The following is a 17,049-nucleotide window of genomic DNA, read 5'->3' as shown; positions in this document are numbered from 1 at the left end:
ATGCGAACTGAAGGTGGTGGGAGAAACATAAGAATGCAAAAAGATTATGAGGCATTGAAAGACAATTTTTAGAATAGTCGTGGGAGAGGGAGGACACAAATGGTACTTAAAGGAAAAAAAATGATGGAGATGAAACGAGATGACGGTGAATAAAGAAAACGATAAATTAATAAGATAAAACAAACTCGCGTATGTAGGGCATATTGGGAAATATTTCTCGTATAATATAAGTTGTTATTTTTATGTTACCGCAGAACAGAAAGGAAATGTGGTTTTATCCTCACAGTTCTTTTATTACGCTGTTCTGTGGCTTCTGAACTCATTTTCATTTATTTTTCCCTATTACTCTTTCTATTTTTTTCTTTTTCATGAGTGGACATTTTATTGCTTGAAGAAGCTGGTGGGGTTGACCTTTTTTTAGACAAATAATATTATCAGTAACTTGCGAATGTATTTCTGAAATGTTTAGCTAAACGACAAAAAAAAAAGGTAAAAAATGTTTTCTGTAGGGCATAATACTATGTGAGCAGTGGTCCATCAAACTTTCAGCCACGTCCCCGTGGGTGCCTGCCATATAGCGTTGCCAGACGCACGGTAATGGCTAGATTAAATCTTATATAAAATAAAAACTACTTAGGCTAGAGGTTTACAATTTGTTATGTTTGGTGATTGGAGGGTGGATGATCAACATACCAATTTGCAGCCCTCTAGCCTCAGTAGTTTTGAAGATCTGAGGGCGGACAGAAGAAGTGCGGACGGACAGACAAACAGACATCTCAATGGTTTGCTTTTACAGAAAAGTAAAAATGATCATAAGAAGATTACGCATTTTCCAATTCTCAGGAAACGAACAAGGGTCCCATAAAATAGACCACAAATAAATTATAAAGCTTAATAAAAGACAAGTTTCACCAGTCTAGTTATCCAGCTTATACAAGACATTACCAACGAATAAACTGGTGTCCCATCAAAAACAGAATGTAAAAAAAAATAAAATAAAATAAAAGTAAAAAACTTCCTTGGGAAGTTTCTGGAATTCCCGACTGAAAGAAAGCATCCAGTCAAAGAAAGAAAGTCTTCGTGAAAGAGAAAACGAGAGAAAATATTCACGGGCCTTCTTGAAAAGTACTTGGCCTTCGCTTTCTCGTTAAGCACCAGCCGTTTTCTTTTTAATTGTAACGAATGATTTTTTTTTTTTTTTTTTTTTACTATCGTTTCCTTAATGGATGCTGTTCCACTGAAGTCCTTTTCTGTGTGCTTTCTTATCCTTGGAATCTTTGACTCATCCACGGCTACTTCCTTTTATTTGCTTGCTTTCCTTCTGCGTGCAATGCACACCACATGGCACATTATATATATATATATATATATATATATATATATATATATATATATATAATGTGTGTATGTATATGTATATGAATGTATGCATGTTATATGAATGCATGTATGTAAGTAATATAGCACGTATAACCCCCGTGAGCAAATATTCCCAACCTCGCTTCGACTGATCTAAGAAGCAGTGAATCACGTTCCTGGTGGTTACATGACTGATTCAAGTCACAGCCAGGTTGGATATGGGCTTGTGGCTAGCAACCGCACATAGTAGTTGACTTGAGGATAAAAGTCGAAGGTCTTGGTCTATGCACATTTATTTTCACGTGAGGATTCCCTTGTATTCTTCGTCCACGGTTGTGGAAGTAAAAATTTACACACACACACAGGACACACACACACATATATATATATATATATATATATATATATATATATATATATAATATCTATATATATATATATATATATATATATATATATATATATATATATATATATGTGTGTGTGTGTGTGTGTGTGTGTGTGTGTGTGTGCTCGAGTATGCCCTCCCGTGGGGAGTCGTTAATCAACTCAATTTCCTTTCTGACTCCTTCCAAAAGGATTTCTGTCCATAATGAAAAAAACACCAATAAAAATCTTTCTCCATCAGTCATGTTTCGCAACCGGGACGGACAGACCATTGCCTACGACACGTATCGGACAGTGTCGGTTTCGACAAAGCCGTTTGCATTGTATGGGCGGCCAAGTTCTCCTTAACTTCGGATTTTACGAGAGGATTTAGCTGGAATCACTCTTTTACGCCTCACGAGGTGAAGTGATCCACACAACAACAGGCTTTGCTTCTCCGAAGAGCATAATTGCTTCTTAAGCGAATGCGCGCTCATATATAAGAAATATAAAGCACGCTTTAATTGGATTTTGAGGATTCAGACACTTACGGGACCACCCGCGGACACTGTAGACGTAAAACGCGCATGCGCGCGCACAGAGTTCTGTTAACTCTTGTGGATGCACAAAATAAAGAACACGCTTTGTTCTGCTAACTCTTGTGGATGCACAAATGACCAATAAAGAGCACACTTTGAAGAACGATGTGGGTACAACGCAACAGAATCACATGGTATCAACATTTGACTAACAATGGCACATGCGGCAAACACACAAGCACGTAACTTTTGCATAAAGAAACAAACGCACGGAGGCCACTTCAGAGCTCGTAAAAATCTAGCTAGTACAGGTGTCGAGTTACGAAGCTGATGTTGTAGTATCACTCCCGCTGCTGCTGATACTAGTATGAGACTGTGACGTCGACGCAGTGGGTCTACAGAAGGAAAAGTAAAAACATGTTTTAATAATATAGGCCATTAGGCCTTAATAGTTTTGTTTAGATGAAAAAATCTGATAAATTCATCGAGACAGTTTCCTATTGTTACGGTCATGTACGTCTATATCGTCGATTCAGGAGGCAAATAGGCATCTTTTACTGGAAAGCTTTTGTTTCAGTCCTCTGTTATTAATGTCTAATGAAGCTTCCTTATTAGTCTATGGGTATACTGCTCATCTATTGACTTGCCCATGAATAGTATGGATTTAAATTTACACTTTTTCATCTTGACTCAGAACTTTGAATCTTCTTTTCTCATATCCGGTGAAATAGGACATGCAAGCTTTTACTTCTATAATTAGACTTTTCGAGATGATTGTCAACTGACGGATTTTTTAAAAAGATTATTGAATACGGTTGCCACGTCCTAGAACATTCCTCTTGTCGGTTTAGTGTGTCATGAGTTAATGCTCTACCTTCTTTTTTTCTTTACATTTTTACACGTTTGCGTACAAGTTTCAGGCTGGATGTTCGCAAGCAACGCACGTTCATCTCCGTCAAGAACACGGTGGGACCACCTCGTGTCATTAGGTACGCCTGTGCGTCACTCTGCGTCTGAAGATGACGCAATACTGAACCACGTGGTTACTTTGAAGTACACGGATCAGATGATAGTAATTGGTTTTCTTTCTCTCTCTCTCTCTCTCTCTCTCTCTCTCTCTCTCTCCACACACTGACACACAAACGTACAAATAATTATATTATATATATAATATATATATATATAGTATATAATAATCTATATATTATATAGCTATATATATTATATATTATATATATAATATTATAATATATATATATATATAATATTTATTGTATTGTATGTATGTATGTATGTATATATATATATATATAATATATATATATAATATATATATATATATTATAATATATTATATAATATACTACATGTATAAGTATATATGAATTTTTATCACATCACCATGACTCACATACATGCATTAAGCTACAAATGTCCGTTAATATCCAATTCTCTATACCTCGAAATTAATATATTTTCATGTATGTTAACCGACGGTGAATTTATAATAATTGATAATAATTGGAGAAATCCTGATTTCTCCTCTGTCCGCTGGTCCGAACCCACGAGAAGACGAAATTGTTATCAACAGAAAAAATTCCTCTTCGGTTAACAAATATGAAAATATATTAATTCCGAGGTAGAGCGAATTGGATCTTAAAGGATATTTGTAGCTTAATGTACTGTAATATGTAAGTGTATAGATATTTTATACTCTCTCTCTCTCTCTCTCTGATTTTCATTCTTGCATAATTCGATTTGTCACACCCAAGCAAACTGCTTTTCACCCAGACAGCATTATCACCCTTACCTCTGTTACCTGGTTGTGCTTAGGTAAGCAACACGCGCAAGAAGAATCGCTTGAAATATTTGTGTAGTAGATTATCGACCGGAAATCATGACTTGCGCCTCTCTGTCCGCATGACTATCTGTTTTCTTGATCGCATTTATCTGCTCCGTCCATCCGTTCGAAATCACATTTTTTTTTCCATATTATCTGAAGGGACAAGAAAAATATCTGGCCCCAACGGAGCCATTTTCGCTTCCACGAAAGCGGCGCTCCACTGGGCCTGGCCAGAAATATTTCCACGAGGTTGTTACCAGTTTCCCCTTCGGCCGTGGCAATGATCGACCTTGACTCCTGACCCCATGCCCTACAGAAACAACCGGGTCACTGGTACATGGTACTGAGTTATTCTGACCAGTTTCGTGGAAATTTCGGTTGCTGGTGAAAGAAGATAATGGCTTCGTCGGAATCTTGAGGACCCACGATGATGGGCCAGACGCCAAGATGCGCCCGCTGGTTGACTGCCCTTCTCTGGCCATGGGGTAGGATACCCACCTTGTCTTAGATTGATTGCTAAATACCCGCTCGGGTAAGAGAGAGAGAGAGAAAGAAATTAATGTTAACTGTTGAAATAATGTAAATATTGTATTTTTTTTAAAATAAAAGTTGAAAAAAAAAAAAAAACAGCAATGTTGAAGGGTCTATTCCCATCGGAATCTTTCGGACAAAACGCCAAGTTCCCAAGGACGAAAGAAGCTCAAAGCTGGCGTCATCACGTTGTCACTTCACAAGTTGCACTTTTTGACATGATTCGTAAGGAAGGTCAGTTTTACCGAGATTTGCTAACTCGGAGTTTGCTTATAGAAACCTTAGTCCTTTCTGCCTGAGAAGCTTCGCTCTTCTGTTTGACAAGTCATTTGGATAATCTATTTTTAGCTTTGTTATAGTTTATGTCATTTAAATTTCCCCATAATTTATTCGTCTATCCTCTATTGGATAACTTTTTCATGTCTGGAAACTTTCTAAGCTAATGAAGCTTGTCTCAGAAGTTCGCGAAATGTACGCAACATTATGAATGATAGACGAAAAAGCATCATGATGTTAGAGGGATTAGAGTCATATTCATAGACACGGTATTTTCAATGAAAAGTAATTTACCTTTTATTTTCTGCCTTTGAATCAAAATATTTAGAATCGTATTTCTTCTTTTCATTCAGCAATCCATATATATTCCGTGACAAAAAAAATTAAATTTCAGTTCCAAAATTTATAAATAAATAAATATGTAAATAATAAAATAAAGTAAAAATTTTACAAAACATCAATTTCAGTTCCAAAATTTATATAAAAAAATAATTAATAAATAAATAAAATAAAATAAAAATTTTGTCAAAAAATATCAATTTCAGTTCTCAAATTTATAAAAAAAAAAATGAATAAATGAATAAAATAAAGCAGAAATTTGACAAAAATATAAATTTCAGTTCCAAAATTGATAATATACACAAATAAATATATATATAAAATAATAATTTGACAAAAAATATCGATTTCAGTTCAAATATTTATAAAAAAAAATAAAATAATAAAAATCAGAAAAAAATATCAATTTTAGTTCCCAAATTAAGAAAAAAAGAATAATAAAAAGTACAGGCACACAGACAGACAGACGGACGGACGTAACACGAGTCGTGTATGATGAATCACAATACATCAAAATGTATGTCGGGAGCGCCCAAGATTTCCCTATGATGTATAAGGAACGCCGACACATCACAGGCGAGTCTGAAAGCCGAATTCGTGACTTCACGAACGTGAGTGGGTCTCAGGAATCACGAACCACCGACACGAGGACGTCTTTGTGAGTCACTGTCGGTATTCAGAGAGTGTTCAATTTTTATTATTATTAATATATATGTTATTATATATATTATTATTATTATTATTTATTAATTTCTATGTCTATTATTAAAATTATATATGTAAATCTGTATTCAATATATATAAATATATTAATATATATTAGTATATATATATGGATATAAATAGGTATATATATAGAACATGTGTTATTATTATAATAATATAAATATATTATTATATATATATCATATATATATATATGATATATATGATATATATATATATATATATATATATATATATATATATATATATATATATATATATATAAATTATATATATACTATATATACATATATATATATATATATATATATATATATATATATATATATATATATATATATATATAATGCAAATGTGTTGGGAAATTTCATAGGAGTGAAAGAGCTAGGAATAAGCATATCCATATGTGTATATATATTATTTATAAATATATATCATATACGTATATATTTATATTTTTATATGAGTGTTTTTAACTCGTTCACTCGCACGAAAGTCGCCCAATTACTCTGGAGTGTCAGTCGCCCAGAAATTCGCAGCATTTCCGTTGTTGGCGACTGGTGAGCCATTCACAATGAACGAACAGGTCCCCTTGCCTTATGAAAGGGACGGAAAACGACTTGTCAAGCCTTGTGGAATTGTTTTACACGATTCTTCAGTCAGCGTAACCACATTCCTTGATATAATATCAAAAATTAAAAGCAAAACCAAAGGTCAAGGATATCTTTCCCCTCTGTAAATACGGTACCAAGCAGCTGTCATCGCGGACATAAGTCCAAATCCTGAAATTGCAGAGGAAATGGCCCATAATCCAACAAACGTACCTTGGCCACGATTGCAAAAGGAAATAGCGCGTGTGCTGATCTTGGCGGTAAACTATGCCGAGTTCCTCCCGGTACCTTAAGGTCCCAGTTGGAATCTTATATTAAGCCGCTAGCGATAGAACAATTCTCAATCATCCCTGCCAATTCCTAGGGCTGCCGACGTAAGAGCCAGTCATCTTTTGGTAGCTTGATATCCTGTCTACTCGGATTGACGCGTGGATGCCCGACATTTTAAGCTTCGTTCCGAAATGGATGCAATAGTCATAGAGAGGTGTAGATGGAAGAGACTCGTGAAAGACGGCGACCCCGAATAGAGATAAAGCTGGGAAGAAGAAGAAGAAGAAGAAGAAGAAGAAGAAGAAGAAGAAGGAGAAGAAGAAGTCATAGAGAGGTGTAGATGGAAGAGACTCATGAAAGAAGACGACCCCGAATAGGGATAAAACTGGGAAGAAGAAGAAGAAGAAGAAGAAGAAGACGAAGTCAGAGAGAGGTATACTTGAGTCTTTACTTAGCGACAGAGATCACAGAAACTAAGGTCAACACTTTGCTTAAATAGACAAAGTAGTTAACTTAGTAAATGCATAAAGAGGGGAACAATGCCTTTTCTGTATTGGGTTTACACTTTTCTTCATGAATTATTTAAGAGTGATAAACTGCATATCTTTGAAATTGCTTCCAGGTTTACTTAAAAAAAACATCACGCGCTTTATTATTCTATTCGTTATCTGTTTAACTCAAGTGACTGTCAAGAAAGAAAGACTGCTGCCCTCTTTTAGCTTCCAAGATATTCACGTTGAACCTGGATAGTAAAATGACAAAAAGAAAGGTGATTCTAACTATCCTGATTCCAAGGCGGAAAAAAGAAAGGTTAAATTATTTTTTACTGAAAACATCGTATCGGCGAATATGATTCAAATCCCTTAAATAATAATCATGCTTTTCCGTTTGTCCTTCGTAATGTTACATACGTTTCGTGAACTTTCGAGACAAGTTACGCTAGCTTGCAATTTTCAAACATGAAAATAATGATCCAGAAGAGGATACACGATTGAATTATCATGGCTGAATATAAATATGTATATACGTGTACACACACACACATATATATATATGTATGTATGTATGTATATATATATATATATATATATATATATATATATATATCTATATATATATATATATATATACATATAAATATATATATATATATATTGTATATATACATATATACTATATATATATATATATATATATACGTATATGTATGTATATATATACTATATATATATATATATATATATATTATATACGTATATATATACAGTATATAATATCATATTTATATAATTTATATATAGAATAAATGTATATATAGATGCCCTTGAATTCTGAACGAAAACAGCGATACTACTTCCTTGAGAAATGAACTGTCATCCTCCCCCCTCCCCGGTGCCGTCCCGCAGATGTCACATGGGCCAGGGAGGTGGGTGGTTTCCATGACGCAACACCGCGAGCGTTCTCCCGCCAAACGTGCCCCAAACTTTTCCGAATGAAACAAGTTCAGACGTAAGCTTGGGCATCGGGCCGGGCACAGGACACGTGACGCGATGGTGCTTCGTTGGGGAGGCTGGCGCTTGAATGGGGCCGCTTGCTGGCGGTAGGGTCGTAAATTCTCTCTCGACCCCAATGGCGGCCTCCTCTCAATGGCCAGTGGCAATTCAAAAAGCGCTGCTTTTTTTTCAGTGAGAAGAGGAGGAGTGACGGCAGGAGGAAGAGCGCTACTGGTTTGGGTTGGGGACGTGGCCATAAGATTCGTAAGAACGGTTTAGCTTGAATGAGTTGGTCGGACCATGCTCACCCTGGGTCCTCTGCTACGAATAGAAACGAAGACGATTTTTTTAATGTCTCATTTACCAAGTGAAAATTTTAGGTTAATATATCATGCATAATAAAGTTTAGAATAATACTCCCTCATTCTCATTTCATGTTTTTGGTAGCGGATTTCATTTGGATTATTCCTTTTGGAATTCAGAAAAGGATTCCAACGGTCTGTTGATGAAATTGGTCAAAAAGGCTTAAGATCGACCCTGTGCTCGGCCAATACTGACTGTGGCGACCGTGGAGTATTATATTATTCGTGCTTCAAAAATCTCTTGACTGGTTTTCTCGTCAGTTTTCAAAGTCGAGCTAAAGGCATATACATTCATTTTTATACAAAATCATGTAGAATGACTGGCTCATAAATAGGCTGGATTGCATGTATTTGTCATGTATGAAAGCATTCACCAGTGTCATCAAGGGTTTGAATGTACAAAAAATTAAACAAAAAGTTGAATGTGAATACTGATGATAACATCTGTATATATATATATATATATATATGTGTGTGTGTGTGTGTGTGGGTGTGTGTGTGTATGTGTGTGTGTGTGTGTAAAGAGAGAGAGAGAGAGAGAGAGAGAGAGAGAGAGGAGAGAGAGAACAGAACAATGTCTCTGCTCACTCTCTCTCCCTATATGCATATGTGTGTCTATATATATATATATATATATATATATATATATATATATATATATATACATGCATGTATGTATGTATGTATATATATGTGTATGTATGTATGAATAGAAATGTGTCGTCAAAGTCGTCTCCATACGCGATCAAAGTCCACAGCTATTTTTAAGCAAATTCCAAACAACATTTCCGGATTCTTTCGTCCCCTTATCGTCGTAACTGTTAAGTTATCTGAAGTGTTATGGAGTCTGGTGTAATTCTTGTAATATGCCTTTCATTCTATTCGGGTCGCCATTCAGCCTCATACTGATAGCGTTATCTAGCCAGACTTCATTATGTAATGTTAATGTTTATTACTTTGAGTACATATTACTACTACTACTATTATTTCACGTGTAAACATTCGTATGGCTCAGCAGCAAACTCCGCTAACTTGTCCAACAAAGTTGTATAGCTTGAATTATAAAAGTTAATGTACAAATAATATATATTATAGGGTAAAAGTAAGGCATGTAACATTGTAGCCTTTTACTTATTACTTGGTTCTCACATACATGATAATTTACTCACTTTTTACATCTTGGAAGGAACGAAGGAATTTGGCAATGGCCGGGGCGACATCGTGTAACCGCTACAGAATAAGGATGCTGCCACTCGGCTATAGGTATAGCAATGCTGAATTTGTTTTCAGTGATTGTTGTTGTGATAATTCTCTATAACCACGATAAAGCCTTCTTGTATTGTTGTGCTTCTATTACGTTAACCACAAGCATCGAAAATCGAGGGGCTCTTCAAACTGTGATATACAATATACCGTTTAATCAGCCGTAGGCATTATATCACTTCAAATTTGTCATTCAAATTTAGTAGATGTATGAAAAAGAGATAGACTTGTATCTGGCATCAACCGTCTTAGCATATTCTAACCGTTTATTTATTTATTGATTTATTTTTTTGTGAGCTGGAAATCTCTCCTACTTCTTATGACGAAACGGCCTGGATTCCTGAACTTACAGAGGCAGAAAAGGAAGATGAGAATACAAACAAACTTAACGAACTAAAGGGTCTCGTTCATAAGAATACAAACAAACGTAACTTATGGGTCTCGTTCGTAAGAATACATACGAACGTAACTAAAGGGTCCCGTTCATAAGGATACAAACAAACGTAATTAAAGGGTCTCGTTCATAAGAATACAAACAAACGTAACGAACTAAAGGGTCTCGTTCATGAGAATACAAACAAACGTAACTAACTGAAGGGTCTCGTTCATTCAGGCGATAGCGCAGAAGACGCCTCAATCACTAAGCGACTAAGTTGAACGGTCATTCATCCAAACCCAAAGCGACCTTCAGTTTCCACTTGGCTCGTGCTAGGTTATTAAAGTGAAGACTGCAGTAATTAGTTAAGAAATATGAGGAAGATTTCGATAAAATACAGAAAAAAAAGGCCATAATGTTATAAGGTACTAAAACCACCTCTGGTCCCGGAGAGGAAGAAATTGATGCACCGCTAAAAATACAAGAGATAGGAGCGCCTCAGTGGCGTGATCGGTATGGTCCTGGCCTGCCGCCTCGGTGGCCGCGAGTTCGATTCTCGGGCATTTAACCGCTGGTTCCTTGCAACATAAAAACACCTACAAAATATGAATAGGAGGTACAAATTATCTTTTAGTCTAAAGTTCCGCTGTTTATGAAGAGCTTGAAAGTTTCCATATAAATAAAAAAAAAAGGTGTGATCCGACCTCCAGCTTACTCGGAGCGCGTGCTAAAATCTAGGTTAAATATCGCGTTGTTTTTTTTACATTTCCACTCGAATAAATAAAGCATAACTATCCTATCCTAAAATTCCTGTATCTTTAACTCAGAGCAAAACACCTTTTTCAGACATTTTGAAGCTTTTCCATAGGGCTTTCCTACCCCCCCAAACATGAACAACAACACAAAGGGCAACAACATCGAAAACAAGAACAATAACAACTAAGTAGTTTGTAGGCTTACTCCCCGAGTAAGCGATAAAGTGTTGATCGTCTTTCAGAAAAATTCTGTTATAAGTAAAGTATAAAAGGATCCCCTTCTGTTCACGTACAGAGCGCATTAGATGATCACCGGTAGACTATGCATTCTGTGACTATAGAGTCTAAAATGCTACTTGTTCATCGTGCGTAGAGAAAGCTTTCCTTCATCATAACAATCATCAAAATCTTTGACAAGTGGATGCTAAAATATGTTCACTGAAGTGTGGAACGAATTCAGTTCCCGAATGTACAGAAAAAATAAACTTATAGATTTCAGAACATACAGGATACTCGTCAATGAGGAAACAGTTCACTAACTATAGAATTCTGACTTGTCTGTTGCAAAATTAGATAAAAAAATTTTGCGATTCATTTAAAAAGTTTTTATTACTTCTACTTAAAAAATTAAAATATTTTAAAAAAGCAATTGCCATTTTGCACTGTCTAATGATCACCTGATGTCTGGTGAGTAAAAGAACTTAAACTGACTAAGATTGTTTTTAACTCTATACTTAAGTTCAAGTGACGAAATAAAGTGGATAGGACGGGAAAGAAAGGATTGTAAAATTAGCGACTAGCTTATTTAGTTGTTAACGTTCATCATCGTAAAAATCTACAGAATTTTTAATAGACCATGTGTAGGCTGAAATTGTTATTATATTTCCCAACTTTCGAATAAGTTAAGGATTGTAGATTTTCCTGCCCTCCGCGCGGGATCAATCTAAACAATAATCTGCTAAGATAAGATTGTTCTGGTTTCGTCTCTCATCAGACCTCATTTGAATTCATTAAAATTTCAGGGAAACAAGTGGATAAATGATGATTTAAATTCCTACCCTTATAGTATATCCTTTGCTCTTTATCCGTCATTAGAAGTTATGGCCCTTTCATTTTAAAAAGACGGTCAGAATCATATGTCATCAATATGTATACAGAATCCAATAGCCTCTGCAGTTTCGCCTTACCAGTAACGCCACTCTATCTCAATTGTGGACCTAATCATTAAAAAGTGAATGTTCTCGGAAGCCCCGTGGTCACTGACCTGAGAGGGAACCCTTTGCCCTCAGCGGTCAAAAAGTCAGCTCTTTCGATCGCTGCAGAGTCATGATTACACATCAGTGTTTCTGAGGTCCGTTGTTAACATAATTTTGTCCCTTAGACAAATTTGTAGAGGGATAAGATCACGCGTCTAGGACACTGACCTCTCCTTGCGCCTTCGTTGCAAGGGACGTTTGAAATTGTGTGTCTTTTTTTTTTTTTTTTTTTTTTTACGTTTATTTCCCTATAATGGAACATCATGTTGGAACATCATGCTGGAAGACATACGATGGAAATGGAAGTGCGGGGCAGAAGGAAGAAGGGAAGACCAAGAAAGAGATGACGTAATTGTGTAGGGGAAGATATATTATGGAAAGGTATTGACGAGAACGATGCACAGGACAGAAATCGATGGAGACGACTCATTCACAAAGGCGACCCCATATAAAAATGGGTTAAAGCTGGGAAGAAGAAGAGGGTTTCCTTATAATGGGGATGCTCATATTTTTTTTCATTTCGTCGACAAGTGATGACGACAATAATGAAATAAAACCACGCTACTTTGGAATTCAACTATGGCTTGACCTAGATTTAATGCATACAAGTTTTTATATGATGCGCACTGAAGACAAAGCGAGAACCAATACAGTTTCAGGTTTCTTCTAAACATTTCTAGAGCAATTACACTTCACCGATTTCAAGTTTATCGGATTGACTCGTTTGCTTAATCTATTTGTTTCTATATTCCAGTCCATTCTACTGTAAGGTACGACTCATCAGATTCAGTCTTACCTCGAAGGCCATATAGGCAAAGAGAGAGAGAGAGAGAGAGAGAGAGAGAGAGAGAGAGAGAGAGCACTCACTTCTCGTTAAAAAAAAACCAGGACCGTTCTTCACCAGTTCAATCTGGCAATCTCCGTCTTCTGGAATCCCGTGCCTTTCCTCTTCCGTCCCTTTCTGAAAGTGGCAACTTTCTGCCCCAGAGGTAGAAAGTGACTCGTGAGAAAGTTGGGGCAGGCAAGTTTGCCTCCGTACCTCCAGCTCTTAATGGCTAAGAAAAAATAAAATAAAATAAAAAAGTTGATTTCATATCAAATCATGTTTACTATATTTTTTTGGTCATTGCACCATTACAGTGCAAATATTTCGTGCTATGTTTGAAGTATGTCACGCCATCCTCTTATCTACTATTTAATTCAGATGACCATTTCAAAAGGTGCTGATAGGGAATATTAATCCCTAAGAGCTTGGTGGAAAGACTTTTAGTTTAGACAGTATCTTACTATAATGGCCGTTATGTCTGTCCGTCCGTCTGTCATTCAATCACGGCCAAACGGCTGGTCCGATGTTCATGAAACTTGGCAGGGTTATATTGGGGACCCCTAAGCTGGTTTATAATGGGGTTTCATCCTACCTCCCCCTCCCCACACGCCTCCGAAGGTGGTTGGGGTGAGAAGGGATTCCCTGAAACGGGGCTGGTTGTGCCCGTAGATTGCTAGTATAGTAATATGCATTAATGTTTGGACAGCAAGATTTGAATCCTTGGGTAATCTGACTTTGCATAATGTAGGGAGCAGAGAATTTTGGAAGTAATTCGCTTAAGAGGAAGAACAGCAAAACCTCAAGCTAAATTCACTGGAATATGTCATATCTAGATGTGTTACGGATATCCACGCCATCTGCTAATTGCTGACCCTTAAGAAGAAACCAACAATTTGCAAAAGCCATAATGAAAAGAACGGTTTCCCTATTTTTCAAAGGCAGCCTCGTATTACTTGTCAGGCTATATCATCCCACTGTACTCTAAGGAGATTATAAAGTTGTTGAACATTTCTCTCCGACTGAGACCATGTTTAGGGCTTTGCTGGCTTTCGCTTTTCCCATTTTCTTCGTTACTTTCACCTTTCGCTCTCAGGCCTTGTACAGAAAAGAGTAGCTCAGGTTGCCCCGTACCATTTGTCTTTGAGCAGGAATTTATCGCTACCGGAAATGTCTCAAATGGGGTGTATCACTGTTTCATCTTGCCACTGATTTTACCATTAATTCTGCTATTATTATTATTATTAGTGTTGTTGTTGTTGTTGTTGTTGTTGTTGTAAGTATGTATGTATTTGGGATATAGCTGGGATTGCCTTTTCCTTACGTTTTTAGTCTTTTTCCCTGTTGTTCTATTGTAAACTATGATTTTATTATCCAACTGAACAGGTATCCATTCCCTTCCCATAATTTTGTTAATGTTTTGTTGAGACTTCAGTAGTACGTCATTTCAATTTTTTTTTTCCAGTACCCTTTATTTCACAAGAAACTTCCACTATCGACCTAGATGCCTGAGACGTTAGTGTGTGGAAGCACATTCTATCAAGGTGATAATCATGGTGACACTTCGGCCGGTACTACCAATATGTCTCTCGTATAGAGTCAGAATGGCGAACTGTTTTTTTCCTGGCAATGTCTGTGGATGCTGGTTCTCGAAAAGTTAAGAGGCTGCAATGCTAGCCTGAAATCCAATTAACCTGCGCTATCATATATTTCATTGACTTATGGCTTTCTATTCTTGCAACAAAGTTACCCCTCTGGTGTTTCACTTGCTTCCCATTTTCTCTGGCCATCTTTGTTTCTTGGGAGCAATCTGTTCTATGGAACCGTCCGAGGGAAGTCAACGGCCTTTGTTCCTCAAGAAATGTGCAGACATTAAGGATTTTATCAAGCGCCTCACTATTAACAACCATTATATTGAAACGAGATACACCAATAAAACAGCCTTTTGGCGATGTTACAACAAGCTATAATTCCCTTTCAAGAAACACGTCTCAGATAGGAATCAAAGACCCCTTCCAGTAAGTCGTACGGTCACTACGAAACCGGCAGCTGGTGATTATCTCTAATCAGAGAGGACCGATTTCCGAGAACGTGGTGCTAATGTTATCATTACGGCTATCAGAAAATCTTTATTTTAGTTTCTGATTGGAGGCGCTTTTGCCCAGACTGTACGTACCCACGGTGTGCCATTTAAAAATGCCCGCTTTGTCAGTCAGTCTCTTCAGATTAACGCGCATGACGTGAGATTGGCGAAATTTCCCGGTGCTCGTAGAGCGTGGCACCGATGACGTCACAAAGATGTTCTAGAATTTTAACGGCCTTCTTTTCGTATCAAGGCTTTGAAAGAAGAAGAAGAGGGTTGTTTATGAAGCGTCTCTGAACATTTTGTAAAATGCTGCGCCACAAGCACGCATATATATATATATATAGATATATATATATATATATATATATATATATATATATATTATATATGTGTGTGTGTGTGGTGTGTGTGTGTGTGTGTGTATTCATATATATATAGTTATATATATATATATATAATATATATATGATATAGATATATATTATATTATAGAGATCTATATATATATATATATTATTCTATATGTATACTACATCTATATATATACATATATATATATATATATACTATATATATATATCATATATATATATATATATATATACATATACGTAAGCACATATTACTATTGTAATTGGTGTTATGACAGAAAAAAAATAAAAATTTTAAAATTATGATAGAACTGAGGCATGTATTAGTCCGTCGACATTCGCATGTCAAAGGGAGAGTGACTAGTTTGGTATAAAAAGTGAAACGAGATAAAGGTATCCTATGTCTCGATGGTTGTTCAATAGCCTCGGCGAGATACTTCGGGAGATGCCTTGAGGAGTGGCAAACAGGGTAGCTCAGGTTGGAGCAGAGTGCTTTAAGATATGGGAAAGTTAAGTAAATCTTAGTTTAGACAGACGACTGAGCTGATTAACAGATCTCCTAGGGCTGCCCCGAAGGATTATATGTTTTAACGTGGCTAGGAACCAATTGGTCACCGAACAACGGGACCAACAGCTTATTGTAGGATCCAAACCACATTATATCGAGAAATGAATTCCCAGTCACCGAAAACAAATTTCTCTGACTCCACGTTGGCAGATAGGGGAATCGAACTCGGGACTACCGAATCGGCAGGGGAACACGTAAACCACCCGTCCAGCGAGGAACTTAGAGAAGTGGGAATAACGGAGGATTATGAGAAGGGTTTATAATTCGGAGCCGAGGGGAGACAGAGCGGAGGAAAACGTGGAAAGGGATGGACAGATGATACGAAGGAAGTACTGGATACAATGGATCTCAAATTCCAGGAAGTGAGTGAGAGCTTACAAGATAAGGCTCGTAGGATAACATGTTGAGGGAAGTTAGACGCACTGCTGGTGAGAGGTCTAAGTATGTGCATGAAGTTGCTTTAGCTATGGAAGTGTGTTTTACAAGGCGTTCTCCATGATTCAGTTGTTAGTGTGAATGTGGTAATGAGCATTACTTTTTCTTTATTTAGGAGCCACCCCCTATAAGTAAGAGCGGTTTGATGTTGCAAAGGGAAATTAAAAGAAAAACAAGTAAAAAATGCGCCGAAGTTTCTTCTGCGCAATAAGATTTTCTGTCTGGTGTTGGCCTCAGCCAGTGCCCACGAGACTCTTAGCCGCGACGCAAGAAACTCAGCCACGGTCCGGTGGTGGCCTATGTTGTTGGTACCTATACCGCTGCTAGAAGTACGATTATGGCTAACTTTAACCTTGAATAAAATGAAAACTACTGAAGTTAGAGGGCTGCGATTTGGTGTG

The sequence above is a fragment of the Macrobrachium nipponense genome, chromosome 5, assembly GCF_015104395.2.
Source record: "Macrobrachium nipponense isolate FS-2020 chromosome 5, ASM1510439v2, whole genome shotgun sequence".
Taxonomy (NCBI): domain Eukaryota; kingdom Metazoa; phylum Arthropoda; class Malacostraca; order Decapoda; family Palaemonidae; genus Macrobrachium; species Macrobrachium nipponense.
This window is presented reverse-complemented; position numbering follows the sequence as displayed.